The sequence below is a fragment of the Henckelia pumila genome, unplaced genomic scaffold (assembly GCF_033568475.1).
Source record: "Henckelia pumila isolate YLH828 unplaced genomic scaffold, ASM3356847v2 CTG_461:::fragment_3, whole genome shotgun sequence".
Taxonomy (NCBI): Eukaryota; Viridiplantae; Streptophyta; class Magnoliopsida; order Lamiales; family Gesneriaceae; genus Henckelia; species Henckelia pumila.
The window spans coordinates 4280518-4293734 of NW_027331831.1; positions in this window are offsets into that span (position 1 = coordinate 4280518).

The window sequence follows — 13217 nt, forward strand, 5'->3', positions numbered from 1 at the left end:
CGTCCTTTACAACCCCAAATCACATGAATCAAGAGCTACACCAGAAACTCAATTGATATACACAAGAACAAGAAGAATACAGGGATAATCGATGTTCCAGCTCCTTCAAGATGCTCCTCGACTTTCTATCTCCAAGATCAGTAGATTTCCCTTATCTGTTCTTCGAATAAATGATTAGGCGGAAAAACGATGATCCTCTCTCGTGGCTAGCTCTCTCTGATTGTTTTAATCTTCCTTGTTGCAGTTCGTACCCTTAATTCTCTTTTGAGCTAAGTTAACGATATCAACTAACTGAGAGTTAATCCAAGCCATTGGATCAAGACTTAACTCCAAGACCAATCTTGACCCTCCATTGCAACTAATTGCAAAGTCAATCATAAAGTCTTCACAACTCTCTATGCCTTTAGTGATGCAGATTCGGCTGGTTGTCCCATCACTCGCAGAAGCACTACAGGTTTTTGTGCTTTTCTTGGTGCCAACTGCATTTCATGGTGTTCAAAGAAACAACCTACAGTGTCTCATTCCAGTTTTGAAGCTGAATATCGACCCATGGCCTCTGCAACTGCCAAAATAACATGGTTAACCTTCATTCTCAGAGACATTGGAGTGACATTAGCAGACCCACCACAATTGTTTTGTGACAATGTTAGTGCACTCCATATGTCGGTGAACCCTATGTTTCATGCACGATCAAAACATATTGAGCTCGATTATCATTTTGTGAGGGAAAAAGTTGCAATGGGGAACCTCATTACACGACACATTCCCTCCTTGTCTCAACCAGCTGATATGTTTACAAAGTCATTACCTAAAGATGCTTTCCAAAAATTCAGACACAAATTGAGTGTTCATACTCTTCCACACACCAGTTTGAGGAGGCGTGTCAAGGATAATAATCTCGAAAATCAAAGCACGATTGATTAGAGAATCATATCAAGAGCAAAATCTTTTTATATAGCTAATCGGCATTATTTCTGACAGATGATTTTGTATATTTTTGTCAACATATTTTTTCCTTCTTTATCAAACCTTTACATGTATTTATATTGAAGAGCCGATGATCAATAAAATAAGAGAGCTTCCGCTTATCTTCAATTATTCTCAGTTAGATCTAGTATATATATATATATATATATATATATATATATATATATATATATATATAGTATCGACGAACTATCGTTTTGGATCCTATATCTAGAACTCAAATATTTAGTTTAAGAACTACTAGATGATCGATCGATTAGATGTATTTTTTCACACATTCATATATTACATTACATGGATAAAAATAATTAGAGTATATTAATATATTTTATAGCGATTGGATAAAAAATTACGATGCATACCATAAAGCAACATAAACAAATCTCTTCAATTTATTTTAAATAAATTAAATGCCACATGCGATTTCACGTGCCTTTCAGAATTTTTCAACCGGAAATGACTTTCGGCAGTGGATACATTTAACCAACCGACCAAATCCAACTCAGACTTTGACGTGTTTTCACATTTTTTTTTATACTAGCGGCGGATGCGTGTTGCATGTATATAAAATTTTATTTTTTAAATTAAATATATATATATTTTAAGAATAAAATATATATTATTTTTAAAATCTTAATATGGTGAAAATTTTGTACACAATCATGGAAATTTTTACGATAAATTTTATTTTGAAAATGATATTAGATGATTTCAAAATGTTGAAGAAATAAATACTATGAACTATAAAAAAATTGGAAGTTAGTTAGTGGGTTTGTGGTGTATGAACCGTGTGTTTGATAAGTAGACATGTGGATTTTTAGGACTAATTTGGGTATGTGTATTAAATGTTTTTACTCTTTTTTTAGTTAGCAACGTATGTAATTATAATTTTAGAAGAAGGATAATTCTGTCTAAACAATTAAATTATCAAAACAGTTTTTCTAAAGGGTGGAGTCATTATAATATTTTCTTTATATATTTACTTAATTATTTATTTATTATTATTATTTGGTACAAAAATATATTTATTTTGTATATGCAGATGATCATTTCGAATTTAAAATAAATTTATTGTATATAAATAAATTTAAAATAAAAGAAAAAGGATTTCATTTATATAAAAAAGATTAAAAAAAATTATGTAAACTCCGCTAACAATATCGCCTAAAAACTTCGTTAACATTTACGATCTATTTCGTTTTTTATTTCTATTTATCAAACAAATTATATTAATGCTCAACAAATCGTTTTTTATTTCTATTTATCAAACAAATTAATTATATTTGACGCACTAGAATACTACTCCACTCATGCAAGTTTAACCCAACAAATTACGTACCCAAAAAATTCATTAATATTTTTTATTTTCGAATAATCTTATTATGTGAAGATTTACAAGACAATATCATGAAAATCCAAGTTATTGCCAGCATCATATAATTATAATCAGACCTTTTAATTTTTCACCATATTATATATATTATGCTGGAAATAAGATGGATTTTCATGTTATATATCTTTTAAATCTTAATGGTGAATTAATTTATAATCTCAAAAGTAATATAAAACTTTATAAATAAATAAATATATAATTCACACAAGGTTTTATTTGAATTCGAGTAATCTAATTGTGTGAAGATTTACAAGACAATATAAAAATCCAAGTTATTATCTCATTTATCTGCATCATATAATTTAATGTGACTTTTTCACGGGATTATATATATGATGCTAAAAATATATAACATGGATGTTTATGTTATCTTGTAATTTATAATCTCAAAATTAAAATAAAACTTTATAAATAAATAAAGATATATAATTCACACAAAGTTTTATTCGAATAATCTAATTGTGTAAAGAATAACGAGACACCATTATAAAAATCCAAGTTATTGTCAACATCATATTATAATTTAATCTGACTTTTTCACCGGATTATGTATATGATGCTGAAAATAACATGGATGTTCATGATATCTTGTAAATCTTAATGGTGAATTTATAATCTTTAAATTAAGATAAGATTTTAATTTATAAATAAAATAAATATATATATCGATTTTAATGGAAAAGTCGTGCGTGTTTAAAAACGAGTGGAAGGCGAATTCAGCCATAGGAAGACAATGGTTGCTGTCAATTTAACGTTTTCCATTCTCTTTGTCATGTTATTTTTCTCAGGTGAATTAATCCAATATTTCTTACGTACACCCCTTTCAGAAATTCAATGCATATTTTTTTATATATATAAAGAAAGAAATTATTTTAACAAATTTGAAAACGGCAAGCATTCGATCCGATAAAAAGTTTAAACTATAGTTAAAATTATAAAGATGAATATTTGGATTGGTGCAGGTGCATCACTTGGTAGAGATGTATGCGAAGAGGGGATATCTGTATGCGGAGAAAAGATATGCGACTTAGAATGCTGCCGCAACAAGTGCATAAATAGGCACACCATCAATGATGCTGGCGCAACATGTGCACCTATACCTGGATTTGGTCGTGTTTGTACATGTTTTTATTATTGTAATTAGATTACCATATTTTCGCTGGAAGATGAATTATATTTATATATATGTGAGAAAATTGCAATTTTAATCCGTTATATATTCAATTTGCAATATTAGTGAAGTAAGTTTTTTTTTTATTATTTTTATTTTGATATTTCAGTCTTATTTTGTCCATAAAAAAAAAACCAAATTCATCGGGATTTGATGAACTGACATCTAGATTGATCATGTCGCAAAAAAAAAACAAACAAACAAACAAATTGGGGATCTGACCAAATTCTATTTCCGCCTATTGATTATATAAAATATCAAATTTTCGATTCATTAAGTATCATAAAACATATTTTCAACAACAAAAATTTATCGTATAACACAAATACCAAACATAAAAAATAAAAAAAAAACATAGTTTTTTGTGCTTAAATCTTTAGTTTCTAAAAAACGTGACTCATACAATATGCAAGGTCATAAAAGATTTGATTTGTATTATTATCTCCCAAAACTTTAGTTGGAATACCGATAAAAAAACAATAGATATGAATTAAGATAATAAGAATGAAAGACAATTTCTTATTGCTCTTCGAACATAGGTTGTTGAGTAACAATAGAACAGTTTGAACGGTATTCTATTGCTAACAATTTACGTAAACAAATTTGTAAAAACTAATCATATTTTCACATATAAATGCGAACATGGAGCCACCCATAAATATGGGTAGGGTTGATCCGTCCATCTCACAAGAGACCTACTCATTTATTCATTCAATATTTATAATATAATAAGGACTAAAATAATTAATTGTTTAAATAATACTCATGCATGATTATCTTGCAGTTTAATTGGAAATACTAAAGCTAGATAATAAGAAAAAGTTGGATAACAAGAATCTATTATAAATTGAAAAGAGAAAGAGAAATGCTAATTCATGAAATAGTCATTAAAAACTGGTTTGATTAGAGAAATGAGAAGATCAAAAGAATTAAAAAAAATATTTTTTTCTTAAGAATCGTAATGTTTGGTTGCAAAAGCGGTTTTAAAAGTGTTTTTCTAAAAGTTAGAAACTTAGAATCTCTAATTTTTCGGTTTTTGTTTCTAATGATACATAATATAAAAATAATATTTTAATAATTATCCAAAAATCAAAATTACATTTACTGTAATTTTTTTTAATAAAAATTGGACTTCTTTAAACATTTTTTTAAAGTTGCAGCTTCTTATTCAAACTGACTCTAAATCGTTCAACTTTAAATAGAAGTTTCTATGAGTATTGAATTAAGAGAAGAATGTCACAGATCTCAGATTTAATTTCCGAAAATTTCTTCAAACGATTTTCTAAATTATTTCTTAAATTGAGACGATTAACTAAATTCAGAAGAATTTGTTCGCACTTTTCATCACCAAGTTAATGGACTTTTATCTTTAAATTTACGCGTACAACATTTCCGAATATTTCACATAAGATATTCGTAATTTAAGAATATAATCTCTGTAATAACTTAAATTTTGAAGTTTATTAAAGTAGTCATCCTGTGGTAAAAGCAACCATTAAAGAAGAAAATACAACTATATATATGTGACACAGTCGATAAATTAATCCTAAATAATTTGAAAAATTGAAGCCATCTGAAATGGGTGTTCCCAAACCAACATTTTACCCAATGTTTTCATAATCGGACCGGTGATCGAACCGGTCTACCTTCAAAAAATGGTCCAATCTGTCCGACCGTTTTAACCGGACGGTCGGACCGAAAAACCGTTTATATAATATAATATAATTAATATTATCTTTTAAATTTTAAAAACCTAAAATATGTATATAAATAGACAATAATATATTTATCATAGTTTAAAAATAAAAAACTATATAAATATATTCAAAATATTAATTATAGTTATATATATATTTTTAAAAATAAATTAACTAATTAAAAAAACTCTAATAATACTAAAATAATATTTTTAACGAAGTACAAATTTCAAATAATCATGTATATGTATATAATAAAATATTAAATTAAGATTTTAAAATTTTAAAAACTAATTTTTAAAAAAAATAAAAAAAATTCGAAAAACCGGTTCGATCGGTTTTTTGCCCGGTTCTTGGCCGGTTCGACCGATTTTGACCGGTTCTGAGCGGTTTAACCGTGAAAACGGTTTTTGGGGTGTTCCGGACCGAACCAGAGACCGGTTCCCGGTCGAACCAGTCGAACCGGCCGGTCCGGCCCGGTTTAAAAAACAGTGCATTTTACTTTACCTTCTCCTTGTTCTATTGCTTTCGTCAGGTAAATCAATTAATTTCTTCTCATAAGAAATAATTGACTTCGAAATATATATTACCTGTACTTATAAAATGATTGTCAATTATTTTGTATGATAAATATAATTCGATTTTACTGAAAAACATACCATTTTATCAATATGATGCTTGAGAAAAAAATTATATAAAATAAAGAAAACAAACAAAAATACTTGAGTGATTGAAATGTCGGAAATATTTTCGCTATATATCTCACTCGATCTGTTTCATTCTCAATCATGTTGTCAAGTGCAACTCTTTGGTCCATAATTAACTCGAAAATATAATAATTGTACTATATTATAATAGTTGAGAGGGCTAGAAAAACCGTTTGTTTGAGGACATCAACTTTCCTTTATAATTTTGTCTTTCTCTTCACATTTTTCTCACGTAAATATAATTTTTCTCGTAACTTTTTTTTCACATTTTTTTGACATGTTGACTAACTTTCTCATGTTTGCTTGTCTTTAATTAGTTATTTTTTAATCATATTTTCTATCGTACGACGTACAGTTCATTTGATCAGTATGAAATATAAAAATATTTTAAAAAACATCCCGTATGAAATCATGTTGTGATCGGTATAAAAATATTTTGAAAATAAATTTTTTTAAAAATTTTTTATGAAGATAATAGATACTTTAATATCTCATAGCACATAAGTTTCTTGATTAATACTAAATTACAGTCGAAAGAAAGATGAAGGTCGAGGCGACAGAATGGTGTGTGATAGGGCTTGGTGTATGTGGGGAGAGAGTTTGCAACGATTATTGTTGCCAGAAGAGGTGCTCCGACCGCTATCCGGCATCCGTCGATCCAAAGGGAGCTTGCATAAAGACAATAGGAATTCCAGTTAGTTTGTGCAATTGTTACTTTAACTGTGGATCAATAATATAACCTATAAACTAGTTTAAATAAAAAAATAATAATGAATAAATCAAGGCAGGAGAAAATTATTTGGGTTGAAAATCATGATATTTGTGATTATGTTGTATTTGTATATCTAAATTATACGTGCAAGGATTTATGTATTTTGACTATTTTCACAAGATATATCATATATATATATATATATATATATGAGTTTCTTTCAAATATCCACCTACCATTCTCACCACCATGCCCACCAATGAAGTGGCACTATTCTATTGACCTACAATTTATCACATCTTTATCACATCCAATAGAATAGTGTCACATCATTGGTGGGCATGGTAGGTGGGCACTTGAAAGAAACTATATATATATATATATCCATATAAAATCTTTTCACTACTTTTTTTTTTTTGTAAGTTGATCATTGATAAACTAAATTTCCATCCGCAAGGTTCTCAATTTGTAAACCAATACAAAATTTCATTTTGACTAAATCTTTCATCTCAAATTCTCTTTTCAAGACATCAATTGTATTTTCAAGTTCGTCTGGCCGACTTCTGATGATATTTTAATCATCAACATATACAACAATAACGAAAAATTTTGATATGTTCTTTTAAATAAAAATGCATGAAAAAATTGGATCATTTTTTTAGCCTTCTTACAACAAATAGTTGACAAGTAGCTTGTACCATATGCGCCTGTATTGCTTTAATTCATACAAAGATTTTTGCAGTTTCATGGAGCAAATATTTTTTAAAATTTAATTTGAATCAGTTACTTCTGAAATCTTAAACCCGGCCCTTCAGGAATTTTCATGTAAATATCATTATAAAGTTTTCCGTAAAAGTATGTGGTAACAACATCCATAATACGAATTTCAAATATTTCTTGTACGACCATGTCAATTGTTAGAGTAGATGTTCTGCAAGCCATTTGTTGGCTAGAAACTTTAGTGACTTCAAGTGTAATGAATAGTATTTATTTTAAATATAAGTATTTTTACTCAATTTTGGCATTTATTTATCTGCATACTCATGCAAGCTGCATAGATAAAGACCTTAAAAATATTATACTAAATAAATATGAGGTTGTACATGTGATTACAATCATGAAACACGTATCTTAAATTACTGTATATTCTAAAACGAGTTCTTGATCGATTTGGGCGTCCAAAAAAGGATAAGGATTGCTCGAGCTCGAGACTAGAATCTGTAATGATGTGTACCACGTTTCATTGGTATGAACATTGAGATGTTTAACAGTACAAATTGACGCTCATACGATGAGTTCACTGAACTACCCACCCTCGGACATCCCGAGTGGTTATCATTCATCAAGTGGATAAGTATGTGGTCATGGTTGTACACCATTAGTTAACCCGAGAAAACAGTGAGACTCTACGTGTTAAGTGTAACACCCGGTATTTTTAATACGTAAATTCGCATGCATAATTAGGAAATTTATTTATTGAAAATTTTAGATTTATGGGTTAAATAATTATGTGAAATTATTTGTGCATGTTTTAAGTTATTTTTAAGCATTTAACCCATAATTAGTGATTTTCATGATTTATGGAAATTAATTGTTTTGATCGCGTAGACGGGACCGTGGACGGACGAGATACCAAAATATTTAGCCAAAAATATTTTATGAGTTTTATGAGCCTTAAAAATAATATTTTAAGGTATTTTGTCAAGAAAATTTTAGTATTTAATTATATATTTATTTAAGGGTTGATTTTTAGCCAAAATAAGTCATTTTAATGACTTTTATTAACTTTTAAAAATGCCATGTCTTAATATTTCGGGATTTATTAATTTTATATTATTGTAACTTGTATTTGAAAGTTTAAAAATATTATCTATATGGTATATTATCTACCCTAGTTAATAAATATGTAATTACCTTATATTATCTATCCAAATCCCCTCCCTATCTCACGCCCGAAACCCCTAGCCGTCTCCATCTTCTTCAGCCCCCATTATCACGTTTTCAGCAGATTGTAGAAGCCTCCATAGCCGATTCTTTTAGTTCTTGAGAGTTCTTCATTCGATCGTCGTCCCGGAAACGTTCTACGCACTTGGCTCTATTGATTCTATGGTGCAAGGCATGTTTTCTTTCTCAAATTTTCATGCCATATCAGTGGTTAATAGTGCGCGTGTGTATGCATTAGAATTATTCAAGAAAATTTCAGAAAAATCGTTTGGTTTTGGTTGTTATGCACCTTGTTCATGTATTTCTTCCATCATGCTCACGTTTTTCTTCCTCCATGACTTGTATGACTGCTGGTCAGGGTCCTTCAGGGTCCCTAGGTTGTGTGAAAGGGGTCTGGACTCGAGTGGCTCGAGTGGTTCGAGCCAAACGAGCCCAGGTAGGCGCTGGTGCAGGTTCGGCCTCCATGGGTGCGTAGGTTTAGGGTTCTGAGAAGGGGGTTCGGTGTTGGTGATCTAGGCTGCATGGGGCTGGGGCCATGGGCAGGTTAGGACCGCCCAGACGTGGGCCACGTCTGGGCGGCGGAGCTCCGGCCAGGGGCGGCCGGAGTAGGGCGGCAGCAGCCCTAGAAGGGCTGCTGCTCTCGGCCGAGCAGAATAGGGGAAAGGGGCGTCGGGTTGTGAGGGTTTGGGGGATCCGGGTCGGGTTGTTGGGTCCGGGTCGGGTTCAATAAGTCATGGGTCAAGTCTAGTGGGTCCGGGTTAAGTGAGTCGGGCTCGAGTATTTTTATTTTTAAGTATTAAGTATAATTAAGTGTTAAATGGGCTCAATTAAATTCCAAAAATTTAATTGGGTTACATTTAATTAATTGGATGGAATTTAATATTTAATTGGGCTTAGAAATGAAATTTTTGGGCTTAAGTTTGTTATTGGGCCAGTCTCAGTGTTAGTGGGCCAGAATTTAAGAAAATGGGCTTGAGTGTTAGGGCCAGCAGTTCAGTACAACCCATGAAAAATTGCATGAGTCCTGAATATATATTTAATTATTTTTATGCATGGAAGTTATTTTTAATATTTATATGTTAGTATGAAATTAAATTAAATATATATGAAGGACACACATTTTATTTAAGTACATGCATTCATGAAATAATTTTTATGCATGATTTAATGTTTGAGGTTGAGCAAAAGAAAATAATTTTATGTTGGAAGTTGAAGTAGTGTGACAATTTAAGGGGGATTCATCCCCATATGTGAACTATTGAAGGGCAGTTTACTGCCAATTTAAGAGGTGATTCGTCACCGCCACGTACGTTGGTTTACCACGCTGATCAGTATTTAATGTATATATGGTTACACTATGGATGCGACCTTTCGATGTTAGAAAATACTTTGCTCAACAATGTTTATGTATTATTATGATATTCAAGTTTAATTTAAGTTTATGTTATGTTCATGATATTTTTAAGCATGCTCATTCATGCATATGTTATGTATTAGTATTAAAGTGATTTAAATTATTTTAAACCCTTGTTATGTTAGCATGTTGGGCCTCTAGGCTCACTATACTGATATGGTGCAGGTGAGTACGTAGAGGAGGATGTAGTACCCACCGGCGGCGAGGACCTATGAGCGGACAAGCAGTAACCCCGTGACCGTTGTCTGAGTCTACGTCATGTTTTGAATATTTTTATCATTTTATACATTTTTATTTATTTTCAGTGGTGGATATTATTACTCATCTTATTTAAATATTTTCAATGCATGCAAATTTTATTTATTTTGCTTATGTCAGTATTTTATTAAATGTTAGACTCAGATATTTAATTTATTAAAGGTTGCATTTTTATTTAAGTTATTTATTTTTAAATCTATTTATTCTGTGCATATATGTATGGGCATGTATGTACGTATTTTTACTTAGTAAGTATAAAACAAAATTTCCGCATATTTATTTATATTTAGAGAGTTAGGGTCGTTTCATTAAGACTGTGCTTTGACTCGTTTACCGACTCCATGAGGGTCATCAAGTGGCGAGATTGAGTGCAATTGCGACACATGTAGAAGTTAGAGCATTGTAGTCGGGAATTCACCGCTCGTCTACGTGTGGATATCCTATGTGATCTAATGAGATGATAGTGCATGAAAACTCTAGCCAGAGTATGAGATATATGTGCATTAGGGTAAAGTGGTTCCCTAGTTGCACATGCGATGCTACTATGTATTCTCAAAGATGCATCACATCGTTATCGAACTTCACATGCAATCCTTGATGAACCAGTGATTGCAGATTCGATCGGGATATATAAGATGAAGGGACTGTACTGTACGATAACCATAATCGATTGATCTTGTAGGCACTATCAGTGATACATAAGAAATTCCAGTACGTTTGTGTAAGTGTTATTTTAATTGTGGATCACGAATGTAACCTATAAACTAGCTGGATTCTTTTTTAAAAAAATAAATAAATAAATCAAAGCAAGAGAAAATTATTTGGGTTGAAAATCATGATATTTGTGATTATGCTGTATTTGTATTATCTAAAATATATATGTAAGGATTTATGTATTTTCACAAGATATATACTACATGTGTGTGTGGGTGGATGTACAATACACAATACACACATGAACGCATCCTCAATTCATTCATTAGAATTTAGAGTCAATATCTTTCTCCAAAAAAAACAAAAACAAAAACCTTAAAATGAATTCATATCAGATTAAATAAATTAATGGGCCAAAATACAAAACACACTTCTGATAAGTTCATGGCCCAAAAGTTAATATAATGGTCTGATTTAATTACCCAATTACGAATCAACATTCAATTTATTTAAACCCCAAAAGAATAGTCCACATGGACCAAATCTTCACTCATAGGACATGGTTAATCTCCCATATCAACACCATTTCATTAAAAGAAAATTTCTTCTATCATTGTATTTCTCAACCTCGTGATATGACAAAGGTAGCGTTCGGTACATACACGAGATGATCGAATAACATGGATGTATAATATAAGTGAAAAATTAATTAAATACAAATATTTTTTGTATCATAATTATTTATATGATATTTGTATGAAAATGCTCGATTATTTTATAATTACAAATAATATGGTTAGAATGCCTCGATATGCGAGACACGTATGGCCCACCAGAGAGCCGGGGCTCCCATTTATTAACCTATGAGTTAAAATCTCCACTCACTAGTTTTTTTATATTGATGTGACAAGTCATGGAGTACCGAGTATTCACTATTCAGAGGAGCGACCAATTTTTTTATTTTTTTTGTTTGCTTTCTTTTATAATTTTTAAAATATAGTCCTATAAACTAATTAATTACAAAAAAATATTTGTGTAATTAATTTGTAGTTCATTTACAACTACCATCGTTAATAAAATATTTTTAATTTTCAATATTTTGAAATGAATATATCACTAAAAACAAACTGGTATTTTAAAAATAATAAAATTAAAGTAATAAAAATACTATCATATTTACATAATTATTATTTTCAATTAAAAAAATTTATACAAAAAGATATCTAAAGTTTTAAATGTTATCATAATTAGGGGTGCAAACGAATCGAATCGAGCCGAATAATGGTAAAATTTTAAGGTTCGAATTCGGCTCGATACGAGTATATTCGAGTTCGAGCTCGATTCAAAGTTCGATAATTTCAAATATTTTGGCTTGAGTTCGGCTCGAAATGAAGTTCGAGTTCGAATTCGGTTCGAAATATTCGAACCTATTCGTGAACTATTCGGATATTATGGTTCGAAATGCTCGAAATGTATATATATTATTATATAATTATATTATATTAATTAAATATTAAAGCCCGCGAACTATTCGCGAACTATCGAACAGAGTAATTTCGGCTCGAGCTCGACTAGAAAAAAAATTCGAACATGTTCGAATTCGGCTCGAGTTCTATAAACTCGAATACGAATCAAATATTTATCGAGCAAGCTCGTAAAGCTCACGAACAGGTTCGTTTGCACCCCTAATCATAATCTTTACACTTTTTAAGTTTTTATAAAAAAATATTTAATAAAAAATTACTTTATATGCAACTTATTGCATTCAAGAGAATACTAATTTATACAAAACTAGGGCCTAGGGGGTCAATAAATCTTACGAGTTAAATTAAACTCTTCATTTGATTTATTTCTATGTAAATTTACATTAAATTCATAAACTCATACTTTAATTTGTATTCAGTTTTTCTAAAAAAAAAAAAGGTTTTTATATCCCGTGATCTAAAAAAAAAATCTGTACTCCTAGACTCATATGTTTTTTATCGGATGAAATTTGGTACAAAACATTGAAAATATGATACAAATATATGATATTTACGTATCAACTGTTTGAGATTCGGTATTATTGTATGATTTTTGAATACTCAAATATGTATAAAAATATTGATATTAATGATACATTTATCTTATTTTGATAAAAATCAATAAAAAAACATTGGAAAAATGATATTAATATATGATATTTGTGTATCAAATATGTTAAAACTTATACAAATATATGACTTTTGGTACTCAAACATATATTACAAGTGTTAGATATTAATAAAATTATTCATATTT